This window comes from Electrophorus electricus, unplaced genomic scaffold (assembly GCF_041902795.1).
Source record: "Electrophorus electricus isolate QZ-2024a unplaced genomic scaffold, ASM4190279v1 Scaffold214, whole genome shotgun sequence".
NCBI lineage: Eukaryota > Metazoa > Chordata > Actinopteri > Gymnotiformes > Gymnotidae > Electrophorus > Electrophorus electricus.
In genome coordinates, this window is record NW_027658494.1 from 30,001 (window position 1) to 47,500 (window position 17,500).

At 51.9% G+C, this 17,500-nt stretch overlaps 1 non-coding gene across 1 annotated transcript; it reads right to left on the reverse strand.

Moving 5' to 3' along the window:
- Nucleotides 1-82: 82 nt before the first annotated feature.
- LOC145655324 (18S ribosomal RNA) lies at nt 83-1,921 on the reverse strand. The gene has a single exon (XR_014121471.1). It is a non-coding gene; the product is annotated as an 18S ribosomal RNA (ribosomal RNA).
- Between the last annotated feature and the right edge of the window lie 15,579 nt (nt 1,922-17,500).

Here is a 17,500-nt window from a genome sequence, read left to right on the forward strand (position 1 = left end):
CTTTCGACCCTGGGCCCCGACGCGGGGGGACGGCGAAGTCGAGGGGGTCGGGAGAGGAGGCACGCCGGACAGCGTTACCCGTTAATGATCCTTTCGCAGGTTCACCTACGAAAACCTTGTTACGACTTTTACTTCCTCTAGATAGTCAAGTTTGATCGACTTCTCGGCGCTCCGCCAAGGCCCGCGAGGAGCCCCGGCGGGGCCGATCCGAGGACCTCACTAAACCATCCGATCGGTAGTAGCGACGGGCGGTGTGTACAAAGGGCAGGGACTTAATCAACGCGAGCTTATGACCCGCGCTTACTGGGAATTCCTCGTTCATGGGGAATAATTGCAATCCCCAGTCCCCATCACGAATGGGGTTCAGCGGATTACCCGCACCTCTCGGTGTAGGGTAGGCACACGCTGATCCAACCATTGTGGCGCGCGTGCAGCCCCGGACATCTAAGGGCATCACAGACCTGTTATTGCTCCATCTCGCGTGGCTGAACGCCACTTGTCCCTCTAAGAAGTTTGACGCCGACCGCGGAGGGCCGCGTAACTATTTAGCATGCCGGAGTCTCGTTCGTTATCGGAATTAACCAGACAAATCGCTCCACCAACTAAGAACGGCCATGCACCACCACCCACAGAATCGAGAAAGAGCTATCAATCTGTCAATCCTTTCCGTGTCCGGGCCGGGTGAGGTTTCCCGTGTTGAGTCAAATTAAGCCGCAGGCTCCACTCCTGGTGGTGCCCTTCCGTCAATTCCTTTAAGTTTCAGCTTTGCAACCATACTCCCCCCGGAACCCACAGACTCGTGGTTTCCCTCACGCTGCCCGGCGGGTCATGGGAATAACGCCGCCGGATCGCGGGTCGGCATAGTTTACGGTCGGAACTACGACGGTATCTGATCGTCTTCGAACCTCCGACTTTCGTTCTTGATTAATGAAAACATTCTTGGCAAATGCTTTCGCTTTCGTCCGTCTTGCGCCGGTCCAAGAATTTCACCTCTAGCGGCGCAATACGAATGCCCCCGGCCGTCCCTCTTAATCATGGCCCTGGTTCAGGAAACCCACAAAATAGAACCGGAGTCCTATTCCATTATTCCTAGCTCAGGTATTCAGGCGAGAAGCGGGCCCGCTTTGAACACTCTAATTTTTTGAAAGTAAACGCTCCGAGCCCCGTCCGGACACCCAGCCAAGGGCATCCGGGGGGCACCGGGAGACAGGGTCTGAGACAGGCGGTGGCACGCCTCGCGGCGGACCGCCAGCCCACTCCCGACATCCAACTACGAGCTTTTTAACTGCAGCAACTTTAATATACGCTATTGGAGCTGGAATTACCGCGGCTGCTGGCACCAGACTTGCCCTCCAATGGGTCCTCACCCATGGGTTTAGGATACGCTCATTCCGATTACAGGGCCTCGAAAGAGACCTGTATCGTTATTTTTCGTCACTACCTCCCCGTGTCGGGAATGGGTAATTTGCGCGCCTGCTGCCTTCCTTGGATGTGGTAGCCGTTTCTCAGGCTCCCTCTCCGGAATCGAACCCTGATTCCCCGTTACCCGTGGTCACCATGGTAGCCGACTATGGTACCATCGAAAGTTGATAGGGCAGACATTCGAATGAGACGTCGCCGCCGCGGAGGGCGCGCGATCGGCCCGAGGTTATCTAGAGTCACCAAAGCGGCCGGGGGGCCCGAGCCCCCCGGATGGGTTTTGGGTCTGATAAATGCACGCATCCCCCGAAGGGTCAGCGCTCGTTTGCATGTATTAGCTCTAGAATTACCACAGTTATCCGAGTAACGTGTGGAGCGATCAAAGGAACCATAACTGATTTAATGAGCCATTCGCAGTTTCACTGTACCGGCCGTGTGCACTTAGACCTGCATGGCTTAATCTTTGAGACAAGCATATGTTACTGGCAGGATCAACCAGGTAGTTTGCACCGTGGTCTGGGATGAACCACGAGTGACATCCGCCTCCCCTTCCGGGGGCTAGGAAGCAGCGGGTTGTAAGTGCGTGCGCCGTCAGGTCCAGACGCCATACAGGGCTACCCAGGACAGCTTCCGCGGCCAGTGTAAACGTGCTCGCGCACCGCCCTCTGGCCTTCGGACGCCGACCTCTCACCTTGATGCAAAGCTGTCCCATCCGGTCATGCCCGCACCGTACCCCGTCCACCTCCTCCGGAGGTGCGGACGGCCGACTCCAGGTGCTTTCGGCGTTCCCTCTCTTCACGCCGTTTTGATTTTCGTGGGCCGCTGGTGGGGGGACAAGGGAAAGACCTCGTCGAATTCCCTCCCCCCTAGCCTCGCTCAACCTACGTTTCGTGATGTAACCAAGAAGAGTGATTCGTGGGCCCAGGTAGGTTTGAAGAGGAGGCCAACAAAGCAGGGCACTCCCTTCCTCCCAAACCACAGACACCAGTATAGGACAACTGAGTAGACAGACTGGCCGTCTGAGTCTCCCCCAGAGAGTTCTGGGATGGGTTACAAATAACCCCCACCCCCCATCAGAGGCTTGACCCGCTAGAACCAGGGAGGATCTGTCAAAACCGCTCTCCACATCAGAAGTTCTGGATCAGCCGGGGCTGGTCGGCAGACGTCCACCTAAGGCCGTGGCCTAACCCCGTGTGGGGGGATAGCGCTCGCACCCGTACACGTGGACACCCGCTCGTCAAATGGCTGGCTCCTCACTTACCGTAGGGGGAATGGTTTGCCTACCCCTGGCGGGTCTGGTACTCCACTCTACCAAACAAGGAAGCAACACACCAATAGACCCCTGCAACACCGGGCAGCTTTGGGCAGTGTCACTACACTCCTCCTTGTTCTTCACGTTCCTTCCGTGGTGATTTTTTTTTTTTTTTCGTGGCCATTGCCGTGCATGGCTTCCCCATCGCTTTGCATGCTCTCCATTGCCTCGTGCTGCTTCACCATTGGTCTCACCTGGAGACCGAAGCCGCTCTCCCAGTAACCCGATGGTACCTGGCCAGAAAACCCCGTGCCCGATTTCATCTAGGACAAGGGCCAAACCACAGACCGTGCCCGTCCAGGGTCAACCCCTGGTCGGACAGGCCTGGTGGGTCGATACCATGGATGTGGCAGGCCGACGAGAATCCACTGGTACATTTACAAACACGCCCACCCTGGTGGCATGGCTGTACGACCCATCGTCGAAGCACGCTGCGGCGGACTGAGCCATTGGATCCAGTTGCCTGGGCGTACACTCAGCCCAACAGACGCACTCGGGTCGGGGAGAGCAAAGCAGACTGTGTGCCTGGATGTGCCCACTTCCATAGGGGAATCGGCATGATGGTTCACTTAACCCGAGGAGGGCTCCCCTCGCGGGATAAGCACCCCCCTCGGGGGATGGGGGGGGGGGGGGGGCATCCAGAGCACACCACTTTCCGGTAGGGGACAGGCGTTTGATCATGTGTCCGAGGGAGAGCTCCCCTTGCCGGCCGAACACCCCTCGGACTCCCCTTGGGCTTCCAGAGAACGCCACTGGATGAATTTAGTGCTTGGACCCCATTGATTCTCTTTGCTCTCCCATATACCCGACGGGACCTATTTGCAAAACCCCGTGCCAACCAGACCTCCAGGAAGGGGGCTGGCGGCTAACCATGCCCAGCAGGGTGCACCCTGGTCGGACACTTTGGGAGGGTCGAGAGCCTGGAAGTGCCACCCGGGGGAGTAATTCTGATTTCCGTTTTAATGCACTCAGGGACAGCCCGAGGACCTCTGTAGTGCACCTGAGGCGGACTGAGCCGTCGGGTCCAGGGGTCTGGAGTTCGGAACCTCCAGGGTTCACCTGGCTGTTCTCTTAGCCCGGCAGGGTGCACCCTGGTCGGACACTTTGGGAGGGTCGAGAGCCTGGATGTGCCACCCCGACGAGTAATGAGTTTTCCCTTCGTATCTCTTCCGGACCAGGTCCGATTCGCACGAAACTCGCTGGGCATGGCCAGGAGCGCCCCCTGCTGCCCACGCCACCGTCCCCGCGCTTCTACTCCCGAGGGCCGAGGAGACAGCGAAGCGTGGGTCGGGTCGCCTGCTTCCAGGGTCTCCCTGGTACTCTCCAGTCTCCCGAGTCCATCGGGTCCGACCTCGTATTTTTAGCCCAGACGGGGAATGAGAAAGGGGCCCCCGACCGCCCGAGGGCGGGCGCTCGCTTCTCAGCCTAGGAACGTCCGATTCCCACGAAACTTTTACGCCAGACGTTCCTGGCAGCGAGCGCGTTCAAAGGTGACCCGCGCTGCTTCTCTCCTCCCAAGGGCCGAAGAGATATTCGTCTTCAAACCCGACCGGCCCTGTGTTTGCCGCCCCGGCGGTTTTAAAAAATCATAGCGTAAAAACGGTGGGTGCGCTTCGCCTGCCGCTTGGACAGCGTTAAACGGCAGCCCCGGCTCTTTCCAAAGGGCCCTCAACCGACTTTCTGCTCCCAAGGAGCCCAGAGATATGAAACCGATAAATCAAAACCCCGTGCCAACCAGACCTCCAGGAAGGGGGCTGGCGGCTAACCATGCCCGGCAGGGTGCACCCTGGTCGGACGCTTTGGGAGGGTCGAGAGCCTGGATGTGCCACCCCGACGAGTAATGAGTTTTCCCTTCGTATCTCTTCCGGACCAGGTCCGATTCGCACGAAACTCGCTGGGCATGGCCAGGAGCGCCCCCTGCTGCCCACGCCACCGTCCCCGCGCTTCTACTCCCGAGGGCCGAGGAGACAGCGAAGCGTGGGTCGGGTCGCCTGCTTCCAGGGTCTCCCTGGTACTCTCCAGTCTCCCGAGTCCATCGGGTCCGACCTCGTATTTTTAGCCCAGACGGGGAATGAGAAAGGGGCCCCCGACCGCCCGAGGGCGGGCGCTCGCTTCTCAGCCTAGGAACGTCCGATTCCCACGAAACTTTTACGCCAGACGTTCCTGGCAGCGAGCGCGTTCAAAGGTGACCCGCGCTGCTTCTCTCCTCCCAAGGGCCGAAGAGATATTCGTCTTCAAACCCGACCGGCCCTGTGTTTGCCGCCCCGGCGGTTTTAAAAAATCATAGCGTAAAAACGGTGGGTGCGCTTCGCCTGCCGCTTGGACAGCGTTAAACGGCAGCCCCGGCTCTTTCCAAAGGGCCCTCAACCGACTTTCTGCTCCCAAGGAGCCCAGAGATATGAAACCGAAAAATCAAAACCCCGTGCCAACCAGACCTCCAGGAAGGGGGCTGGCGGCTAACCATGCCCGGCAGGGTGCACCCTGGTCGGACGCTTTGGGAGGGTCGAGAGCCTGGATGTGCCACCCCGACGAGTAATGAGTTTTCCCTTCGTATCTCTTCCGGACCAGGTCCGATTCGCACGAAACTCGCTGGGCATGGCCAGGAGCGCCCCCTGCTGCCCACGCCACCGTCCCCGCGCTTCTACTCCCGAGGGCCGAGGAGACAGCGAAGCGTGGGTCGGGTCGCCTGCTTCCAGGGTCTCCCTGGTACTCTCCAGTCTCCCGAGTCCATCGGGTCCGACCTCGTATTTTTAGCCCAGACGGGGAATGAGAAAGGGGCCCCCGACCGCCCGAGGGCGGGCGCTCGCTTCTCAGCCTAGGAACGTCCGATTCCCACGAAACTTTTACGCCAGACGTTCCTGGCAGCGAGCGCGTTCAAAGGTGACCCGCGCTGCTTCTCTCCTCCCAAGGGCCGAAGAGATATTCGTCTTCAAACCCGACCGGCCCTGTGTTTGCCGCCCCGGCGGTTTTAAAAAATCATAGCGTAAAAACGGTGGGTGCGCTTCGCCTGCCGCTTGGACAGCGTTAAACGGCAGCCCCGGCTCTTTCCAAAGGGCCCTCAACCGACTTTCTGCTCCCAAGGAGCCCAGAGATATGAAACCGAAAAATCAAAACCCCGTGCCAACCAGACCTCCAGGAAGGGGGCTGGCGGCTAACCATGCCCGGCAGGGTGCACCCTGGTCGGACGCTTTGGGAGGGTCGAGAGCCTGGATGTGCCACCCCGACGAGTAATGAGTTTTCCCTTCGTATCTCTTCCGGACCAGGTCCGATTCGCACGAAACTCGCTGGGCATGGCCAGGAGCGCCCCCTGCTGCCCACGCCACCGTCCCCGCGCTTCTACTCCCGAGGGCCGAGGAGACAGCGAAGCGTGGGTCGGGTCGCCTGCTTCCAGGGTCTCCCTGGTACTCTCCAGTCTCCCGAGTCCATCGGGTCCGACCTCGTATTTTTAGCCCAGACGGGGAATGAGAAAGGGGCCCCCGACCGCCCGAGGGCGGGCGCTCGCTTCTCAGCCTAGGAACGTCCGATTCCCACGAAACTTTTACGCCAGACGTTCCTGGCAGCGAGCGCGTTCAAAGGTGACCCGCGCTGCTTCTCTCCTCCCAAGGGCCGAAGAGATATTCGTCTTCAAACCCGACCGGCCCTGTGTTTGCCGCCCCGGCGGTTTTAAAAAATCATAGCGTAAAAACGGTGGGTGCGCTTCGCCTGCCGCTTGGACAGCGTTAAACGGCAGCCCCGGCTCTTTCCAAAGGGCCCTCAACCGACTTTCTGCTCCCAAGGAGCCCAGAGATATGAAACCGATAAATCAAAACCCCGTGCCAACCAGACCTCCAGGAAGGGGGCTGGCGGCTAACCATGCCCGGCAGGGTGCACCCTGGTCGGACGCTTTGGGAGGGTCGAGAGCCTGGATGTGCCACCCCGACGAGTAATGAGTTTTCCCTTCGTATCTCTTCCGGACCAGGTCCGATTCGCACGAAACTCGCTGGGCATGGCCAGGAGCGCCCCCTGCTGCCCAGGCCTGGCTCTGGGCCTGGGCACACTTCATTCACTTTGTACCTTTAAATCATACTACTACTACTACTACTACCACCAGAATTCCAGGGCCAAGAGGTCACACAGTCATACACAGCAAAGTAGCTCTGGGCCTGGGCACACTTCAAGAAGTTTGTCCCTTTATATAAGCCTAGAAATAGACTTCCAGGCCCAAGAGTTCAAACACATTCATGCCCAGCAAAGTAGCTCTGGGCCTGGGCACACTTCAATCACTTTGTGCCTTTAAATCATACTACTACTACCAGACTTCCAGGCCCAAGAGGTCAAACACAGTCATGCCCAGCAAAGTAGCTCTGGGCCTGGGCACACTTCATTCACTTTGTGCCTTTAAATCATACTACTACTACCACCAGAATTCCAGGGCCAAGAGGTCACACAGTCATACACAGCAAAGTAGCTCTGGGCCTGGGCACACTTCAAGAAGTTTGACCCTTTATATAAGCCTAGAAATAGACTTCCAGAGCCAAGAGGTCAAACACAGTCATGCCCAGCAAAGTAGCTCTGGGCCTGGGCACACTTCAATCACTTTGTGCCTTTAAATCATACTACTACTACCACCAGACTTCCAGGCCCAAGAGGTCAAACACAGTCATGCCCAGCAAAGTAGCTCTGGGCCTGGGCACACTTCAATCACTTTGTGCCTTTAAATCATACTACTACTACCACCAGACTTCCAGGCCCTGGAGGTCACACCTTCATGCCTAGCAAGGTTGCTTTACACCTGCGCACACTTCAGACCGTTTCACTCTTTTAATCCTTCAAAGTACCACATTTCCAGACCCAAGAGGTCACAGAATCATGCCCAGCAAAGTAGCTCTGGGCCTGGGCACACTTCAATCACTTTGTGCCTTTAAATCATACTACTACTACCAGACTTCCAGGCCCCAGAGGTCAAACACAGTCATGCCCAGCAAAGTAGCTCTGGGCCTGGGCACACTTCAAGAAGTTTGACCCTTTATATAAGCCTAGAAATAGACTTCCAGAGCCAAGAGGTCAAACACAGTCATGCACAGCAAAGTAGCTCTGGGCCTGGGCACACTTCATTCACTTTGTACCTTTAAATCATACTACTACTACCAGACTTCCAGGCCCAAGAGTTCAAACACATTCATGCCCAGCAAAGTAGCTCTGGGCCTGGGCACACTTCAATCACTTTGTGTCTTTAAATCATACTACTACTACCAGACTTCCAGGCCCCAGAGGTCAAACACAGTCATGCCCAGCAAAGTAGCTCTGGGCCTGGGCACACTTCAAGAAGTTTGACCCTTTATATAAGCCTAGAAATAGACTTTCAGGCCCAAGAGGTCAAACACAGTCATGCCCAGCAAAGTAGCTGTGGGCCTGGGCACACTTCATTCACTTTGTACCTTTAAATCATACTACTACTACTACTACTACTACTACTACTACTACTACCAGACTTCCAGGCCCAAGAGGTCAAACACAGTCATGCCCAGCAAAGTAGCTCTGGGCCTGGGCACACTTCAAGAAGTTTGACCCTTTATATAAGCCTAGAAATAGACTTCCAGGCCCAAGAGTTCAAACACATTCATGCCCAGCAAAGTAGCTCTGGGCCTGGGCACACTTCAATCACTTTGTGCCTTTAAATCATACTACTACTACCAGACTTCCAGGCCCCAGAGGTCAAACACAGTCATGCCCAGCAAAGTAGCTCTGGGCCTGGGCACACTTCAAGAAGTTTGACCCTTTATATAAGCCTAGAAATAGACTTCCAGAGCCAAGAGGTCAAACACAGTCATGCCCAGCAAAGTAGCTCTGGGCCTGGGCACACTTCATTCACTTTGTACCTTTAAATCATACTACTACTACCAGACTTCCAGGCCCAAGACGTCAAACACAGTCATGCCCAGCAAAGTAGCTCTGGGCCTGGGCACACTTCATTCACTTTGTACCTTTAAATCATACTACTACTACTACTACTACTACTACTACTACTACTACTACCAGACTTCCAGGCCCAAGAGGTCAAACACAGTCATGCCCAGCAAAGTAGCTCTGGGCCTGGGCACACTTCAATCACTTTGTGCCTTTAAATCATACTACTACTACCAGACTTCCAGGCCCCAGAGGTCAAACACAGTCATGCCCAGCAAAGTAGCTCTGGGCCTGGGCACACTTCAAGAAGTTTGACCCTTTATATAAGCCTAGAAATAGACTTCCAGAGCCAAGAGGTCAAACACAGTCATGCCCAGCAAAGTAGCTCTGGGCCTGGGCACACTTCATTCACTTTGTACCTTTAAATCATACTACTACTACCAGACTTCCAGGCCCAAGACGTCAAACACAGTCATGCCCAGCAAAGTAGCTCTGGGCCTGGGCACACTTCATTCACTTTGTACCTTTAAATCATACTACTACTACTACTACTACTACTACTACTACTACTACTACTACTACCAGACTTCCAGGCCCAAGAGTTCAAACACATTCATGCCCAGCAAAGTAGCTCTGGGCCTGGGCACACTTCAATCACTTTGTGCCTTTAAATCATACTACTACTACCACCAGACTTCCAGGCCCAAGAGGTCAAACACAGTCATGCCCAGCAAAGTAGCTCTGGGCCTGGGCACACTTCAATCACTTTGTGCCTTTAAATCATACTACTACTACCAGACTTCCAGGCCCAAGAGTTCAAACACATTCATGCCCAGCAAAGTAGCTCTGGGCCTGGGCACACTTCAATCACTTTGTGCCTTTAAATCATACTACTACTACTACCACCAGACTTCCAGACCCAAGAGGTCAAACACAGTCATGCCCAGCAAAGTAGCTCTGGGCCTGGGCACACTTCAAGAAGTTTGACCCTTTATATAAGCCTAGAAATAGACTTCCAGGCCCAAGAGGTCAAACACAGTCATGCCCAGCAAAGTAGCTCTGGGCCTGGGCACACTTCATTCACTTTGTACCTTTAAATCATACTACTACTACTACTACTACTACTACTACTACTACTACTACCAGACTTCCAGGCCCAAGAGGTCAAACACAGTCATGCCCAGCAAAGTAGCTCTGGGCCTGGGCACACTTCATTCACTTTGTGCCTTTAAATCATACTACTACTACCACCAGAATTCCAGGGCCAAGAGGTCACACAGTCATACACAGCAAAGTAGCTCTGGGCCTGGGCACACTTCAAGAAGTTTGACCCTTTATATAAGCCTAGAAATAGACTTCCAGGCCCAAGAGGTCAAACACAGTCATGCCCAGCAAAGTAGCTCTGGGCCTGGGCACACTTCATTCACTTTGTACCTTTAAATCATACTACTACTACCAGACTTCCAGGCCCAAGAGTTCAAACACATTCATGCCCAGCAAAGTAGCTCTGGGCCTGGGCACACTTCAATCACTTTGTGCCTTTAAATCATACTACTACTACTACCACCAGACTTCCAGGCCCCAGAGGTCAAACACAGTCATGCCCAGCAAAGTAGCTCTGGGCCTGGGCACACTTCAAGAAGTTTGACCCTTTATATAAGCCTAGAAATAGACTTCCAGGCCCAAGAGGTCAAACACAGTCATGCCCAGCAAAGTAGCTCTGGGCCTGGGCACACTTCATTCACTTTGTACCTTTAAATCATACTACTACTACTACTACTACTACTACTACTACTACTACTACTACCAGACTTCCAGGCCCAAGAGGTCAAACACAGTCATGCCCAGCAAAGTAGCTCTGGGCCTGGGCACACTTCATTCACTTTGTGCCTTTAAATCATACTACTACTACCACCAGAATTCCAGGGCCAAGAGGTCACACAGTCATACACAGCAAAGTAGCTCTGGGCCTGGGCACACTTCAAGAAGTTTGACCCTTTATATAAGCCTAGAAATAGACTTCCAGGCCCAAGAGGTCAAACACAGTCATGCCCAGCAAAGTAGCTCTGGGCCTGGGCACACTTCATTCACTTTGTACCTTTAAATCATACTACTACTACTACTACTACTACTACTACCAGACTTCCAGGCCCAAGAGGTCAAACACAGTCATGCCCAGCAAAGTAGCTCTGGGCCTGGGCACACTTCAATCACTTTGTGCCTTTAAATCATACTACTACTACCACCAGACTTCCAGGCCCAAGAGGTCAAACACAGTCATGCCCAGCAAAGTAGCTCTGGGCCTGGGCACACTTCAATCACTTTGTGCCTTTAAATCATACTACTACTACCACCAGACTTCCAGGCCCTGGAGGTCACACCTTCATGCCTAGCAAGGTTGCTTTACACCTGCGCACACTTCAGACCGTTTCACTCTTTTAATCCTTCAAAGTACCACATTTCCAGACCCAAGAGGTCACAGAATCATGCCCAGCAAAGTAGCTCTGGGCCTGGGCACACTTCAATCACTTTGTGCCTTTAAATCATACTACTACTACCAGACTTCCAGGCCCCAGAGGTCAAACACAGTCATGCCCAGCAAAGTAGCTCTGGGCCTGGGCACACTTCAAGAAGTTTGACCCTTTATATAAGCCTAGAAATAGACTTCCAGAGCCAAGAGGTCAAACACAGTCATGCACAGCAAAGTAGCTCTGGGCCTGGGCACACTTCATTCACTTTGTACCTTTAAATCATACTACTACTACCAGACTTCCAGGCCCAAGAGTTCAAACACATTCATGCCCAGCAAAGTAGCTCTGGGCCTGGGCACACTTCAATCACTTTGTGTCTTTAAATCATACTACTACTACCAGACTTCCAGGCCCCAGAGGTCAAACACAGTCATGCCCAGCAAAGTAGCTCTGGGCCTGGGCACACTTCAAGAAGTTTGACCCTTTATATAAGCCTAGAAATAGACTTTCAGGCCCAAGAGGTCAAACACAGTCATGCCCAGCAAAGTAGCTGTGGGCCTGGGCACACTTCATTCACTTTGTACCTTTAAATCATACTACTACTACTACTACTACTACTACTACTACTACTACTACTACTACCAGACTTCCAGGCCCAAGAGGTCAAACACAGTCATGCCCAGCAAAGTAGCTCTGGGCCTGGGCACACTTCAAGAAGTTTGACCCTTTATATAAGCCTAGAAATAGACTTCCAGGCCCAAGAGTTCAAACACATTCATGCCCAGCAAAGTAGCTCTGGGCCTGGGCACACTTCAATCACTTTGTGCCTTTAAATCATACTACTACTACCAGACTTCCAGGCCCCAGAGGTCAAACACAGTCATGCCCAGCAAAGTAGCTCTGGGCCTGGGCACACTTCAAGAAGTTTGACCCTTTATATAAGCCTAGAAATAGACTTCCAGAGCCAAGAGGTCAAACACAGTCATGCCCAGCAAAGTAGCTCTGGGCCTGGGCACACTTCATTCACTTTGTACCTTTAAATCATACTACTACTACCAGACTTCCAGGCCCAAGACGTCAAACACAGTCATGCCCAGCAAAGTAGCTCTGGGCCTGGGCACACTTCATTCACTTTGTACCTTTAAATCATACTACTACTACTACTACTACTACTACTACTACTACTACTACCAGACTTCCAGGCCCAAGAGGTCAAACACAGTCATGCCCAGCAAAGTAGCTCTGGGCCTGGGCACACTTCAATCACTTTGTGCCTTTAAATCATACTACTACTACCAGACTTCCAGGCCCCAGAGGTCAAACACAGTCATGCCCAGCAAAGTAGCTCTGGGCCTGGGCACACTTCAAGAAGTTTGACCCTTTATATAAGCCTAGAAATAGACTTCCAGAGCCAAGAGGTCAAACACAGTCATGCCCAGCAAAGTAGCTCTGGGCCTGGGCACACTTCATTCACTTTGTACCTTTAAATCATACTACTACTACCAGACTTCCAGGCCCAAGACGTCAAACACAGTCATGCCCAGCAAAGTAGCTCTGGGCCTGGGCACACTTCATTCACTTTGTACCTTTAAATCATACTACTACTACTACTACTACTACTACTACTACTACTACTACTACTACCAGACTTCCAGGCCCAAGAGTTCAAACACATTCATGCCCAGCAAAGTAGCTCTGGGCCTGGGCACACTTCAATCACTTTGTGCCTTTAAATCATACTACTACTACCACCAGACTTCCAGGCCCAAGAGGTCAAACACAGTCATGCCCAGCAAAGTAGCTCTGGGCCTGGGCACACTTCAATCACTTTGTGCCTTTAAATCATACTACTACTACCAGACTTCCAGGCCCAAGAGTTCAAACACATTCATGCCCAGCAAAGTAGCTCTGGGCCTGGGCACACTTCAATCACTTTGTGCCTTTAAATCATACTACTACTACTACCACCAGACTTCCAGACCCAAGAGGTCAAACACAGTCATGCCCAGCAAAGTAGCTCTGGGCCTGGGCACACTTCAAGAAGTTTGACCCTTTATATAAGCCTAGAAATAGACTTCCAGGCCCAAGAGGTCAAACACAGTCATGCCCAGCAAAGTAGCTCTGGGCCTGGGCACACTTCATTCACTTTGTACCTTTAAATCATACTACTACTACTACTACTACTACTACTACTACTACTACTACCAGACTTCCAGGCCCAAGAGGTCAAACACAGTCATGCCCAGCAAAGTAGCTCTGGGCCTGGGCACACTTCATTCACTTTGTGCCTTTAAATCATACTACTACTACCACCAGAATTCCAGGGCCAAGAGGTCACACAGTCATACACAGCAAAGTAGCTCTGGGCCTGGGCACACTTCAAGAAGTTTGACCCTTTATATAAGCCTAGAAATAGACTTCCAGGCCCAAGAGGTCAAACACAGTCATGCCCAGCAAAGTAGCTCTGGGCCTGGGCACACTTCATTCACTTTGTACCTTTAAATCATACTACTACTACTACTACTACTACTACTACCAGACTTCCAGGCCCAAGAGGTCAAACACAGTCATGCCCAGCAAAGTAGATCTGGGCCTGGGCACACTTCAAGAAGTTTGACCCTTTATATAAGCCTAGAAATAGACTTTCAGGCCCAAGAGGTCAAACACAGTCATGCCCAGCAAAGTAGCTGTGGGCCTGGGCACACTTCATTCACTTTGTACCTTTAAATCATACTACTACTACTACTACTACTACTACTACTACTACTACTACTACCAGACTTCCAGGCCCAAGAGTTCAAACACATTCATGCCCAGCAAAGTAGCTCTGGGCCTGGGCACACTTCATTCACTTTGTGCCTTTAAATCATACTACTACTACTACCACCAGACTTCCAGGCCCAAGAGGTCAAACACAGTCATGCCCAGCAAAGTAGCTCTGGGCCTGGGCACACTTCAATCACTTTGTGCCTTTAAATCATACTACTACTACCAGACTTCCAGGCCCAAGAGTTCAAACACATTCATGCCCAGCAAAGTAGCTCTGGGCCTGGGCACACTTCATTCACTTTGTGCCTTTAAATCATACTACTACTACCACCAGACTTCCAGGGCCAAGAGGTCAACCACAGTCATGCACAGCAAAGTAGCTCTGGGCCTGGGCACACTTCAAGATGTTTGACCCTTTATATAAGCCTAGAAATAGACTTCCAGGCCCAAGAGTTCAAACACATTCATGCCCAGCAAAGTAGCTCTGGGCCTGGGCACACTTCAATCACTTTGTGCCTTTAAATCATACTACTACTACCACCAGACTTCCAGGCCCAAGAGGTCAAACACAGTCATGCCCAGCAAAGTAGCTCTGGGCCTGGGCACACTTCAATCACTTTGTGCCTTTAAATCATACTACTACTACCAGACTTCCAGGCCCAAAAGTTCAAACACATTCATGCCCAGCAAAGTAGCTCTGGGCCTGGGCACACTTCAAGATGTTTGACCCTTTATATAAGCCTAGAAATAGACTTCCAGAGCCAAGAGGTCAAACACAGTCATGCCCAGCAAAGTAGCTCTGGGCCTGGGCACACTTCAATCACTTTGTGCCTTTAAATCATACTACTACTACCAGACTTCCAGGCCCAAGAGTTCAAACACATTCATGCCCAGCAAAGTAGCTCTGGGCCTGGGCACACTTCAAGATGTTTGACCCTGTATATAAGCCTAGAAATAGACTTCCAGAGCCAAGAGGTCAAACACAGTCATGCCCAGCAAAGTAGCTCTGGGCCTGGGCACACTTCATTCACTTTGTGCCTTTAAATCATACTACTACTACCAGACTTCCAGGCCCAAGAGTTCAAACACATTCATGCCCAGCAAAGTAGCTCTGGGCCTGGGCACACTTCAATCACTTTGTGCCTTTAAATCATACTACTACTACCAGACTTCCAGGCCCCAGAGGTCAAACACAGTCATGCCCAGCAAAGTAGCTCTGGGCCTGGGCACACTTCAAGAAGTTTGACCCTTTATATAAGCCTAGAAATAGACTTCCAGAGCCAAGAGGTCAAACACAGTCATGCACAGCAAAGTAGCTCTGGGCCTGGGCACACTTCATTCACTTTGTGCCTTTAAATCATACTACTACTACCACCAGACTTCCAGGCCCAAGAGGTCAAACACATTCATGCCCAGCAAAGTAGCTCTGGGCCTGGGCACACTTCAATCACTTTGTGCCTTTAAATCATACTACTACTACCAGACTTCCAGGCCCAAGAGGTCAAACACAGTCATGCCCAGCAAAGTAGCTCTGGGCCTGGGCACACTTCAATCACTTTGTGCCTTTAAATCATACTACTACTACCAGACTTCCAGGCCCAAGAGTTCAAACACATTCATGCCCAGCAAAGTAGCTCTGGGCCTGGGCACACTTCAAGATGTTTGACCCTGTATATAAGCCTAGAAATAGACTTCCAGAGCCAAGAGGTCAAACACAGTCATGCCCAGCAAAGTAGCTCTGGGCCTGGGCACACTTCATTCACTTTGTGCCTTTAAATCATACTACTACTACCAGACTTCCAGGCCCAAGAGTTCAAACACATTCATGCCCAGCAAAGTAGCTCTGGGCCTGGGCACACTTCAATCACTTTGTGCCTTTAAATCATACTACTACTACCAGACTTCCAGGCCCCAGAGGTCAAACACAGTCATGCCCAGCAAAGTAGCTCTGGGCCTGGGCACACTTCAAGAAGTTTGACCCTTTATATAAGCCTAGAAATAGACTTCCAGAGCCAAGAGGTCAAACACAGTCATGCCCAGCAAAGTAGCTCTGGGCCTGGGCACACTTCATTCACTTTGTACCTTTAAATCATACTACTACTACCAGACTTCCAGGCCCAAGACGTCAAACACAGTCATGCCCAGCAAAGTAGCTCTGGGCCTGGGCACACTTCATTCACTTTGTACCTTTAAATCATACTACTACTACTACTACTACTACTACTACTACTACTACTACTACTACTACCAGACTTCCAGGCCCAAGAGTTCAAACACATTCATGCCCAGCAAAGTAGCTCTGGGCCTGGGCACACTTCAATCACTTTGTGCCTTTAAATCATACTACTACTACCACCAGACTTCCAGGCCCAAGAGGTCAAACACAGTCATGCCCAGCAAAGTAGCTCTGGGCCTGGGCACACTTCAATCACTTTGTGCCTTTAAATCATACTACTACTACCAGACTTCCAGGCCCAAGAGTTCAAACACATTCATGCCCAGCAAAGTAGCTCTGGGCCTGGGCACACTTCAATCACTTTGTGCCTTTAAATCATACTACTACTACTACCACCAGACTTCCAGACCCAAGAGGTCAAACACAGTCATGCCCAGCAAAGTAGCTCTGGGCCTGGGCACACTTCAAGAAGTTTGACCCTTTATATAAGCCTAGAAATAGACTTCCAGGCCCAAGAGGTCAAACACAGTCATGCCCAGCAAAGTAGCTCTGGGCCTGGGCACACTTCATTCACTTTGTACCTTTAAATCATACTACTACTACTACTACTACTACTACTACTACTACTACTACCAGACTTCCAGGCCCAAGAGGTCAAACACAGTCATGCCCAGCAAAGTAGCTCTGGGCCTGGGCACACTTCATTCACTTTGTGCCTTTAAATCATACTACTACTACCACCAGAATTCCAGGGCCAAGAGGTCACACAGTCATACACAGCAAAGTAGCTCTGGGCCTGGGCACACTTCAAGAAGTTTGACCCTTTATATAAGCCTAGAAATAGACTTCCAGGCCCAAGAGGTCAAACACAGTCATGCCCAGCAAAGTAGCTCTGGGCCTGGGCACACTTCATTCACTTTGTACCTTTAAATCATACTACTACTACCAGACTTCCAGGCCCAAGAGTTCAAACACATTCATGCCCAGCAAAGTAGCTCTGGGCCTGGGCACACTTCAATCACTTTGTGCCTTTAAATCATACTACTACTACTACCACCAGACTTCCAGGCCCCAGAGGTCAAACACAGTCATGCCCAGCAAAGTAGCTCTGGGCCTGGGCACACTTCAAGAAGTTTGACCCTTTATATAAGCCTAGAAATAGACTTCCAGGCCCAAGAGGTCAAACACAGTCATGCCCAGCAAAGTAGCTCTGGGCCTGGGCACACTTCAAGAAGTTTGACCCTTTATATAAGCCTAGAAATAGACTTCCAGAGCCAAGAGGTCAAACACAGTCATGCACAGCAAAGTAGCTCTGGGCCTGGGCACACTTCATTCACTTTGTGCCTTTAAATCATACTACTACTACCACCAGACTTCCAGGCCCAAGAGGTCAAACACATTCATGCCCAGCAAAGTAGCTCTGGGCCTGGGCACACTTCAATCACTTTGTGCCTTTAAATCATACTA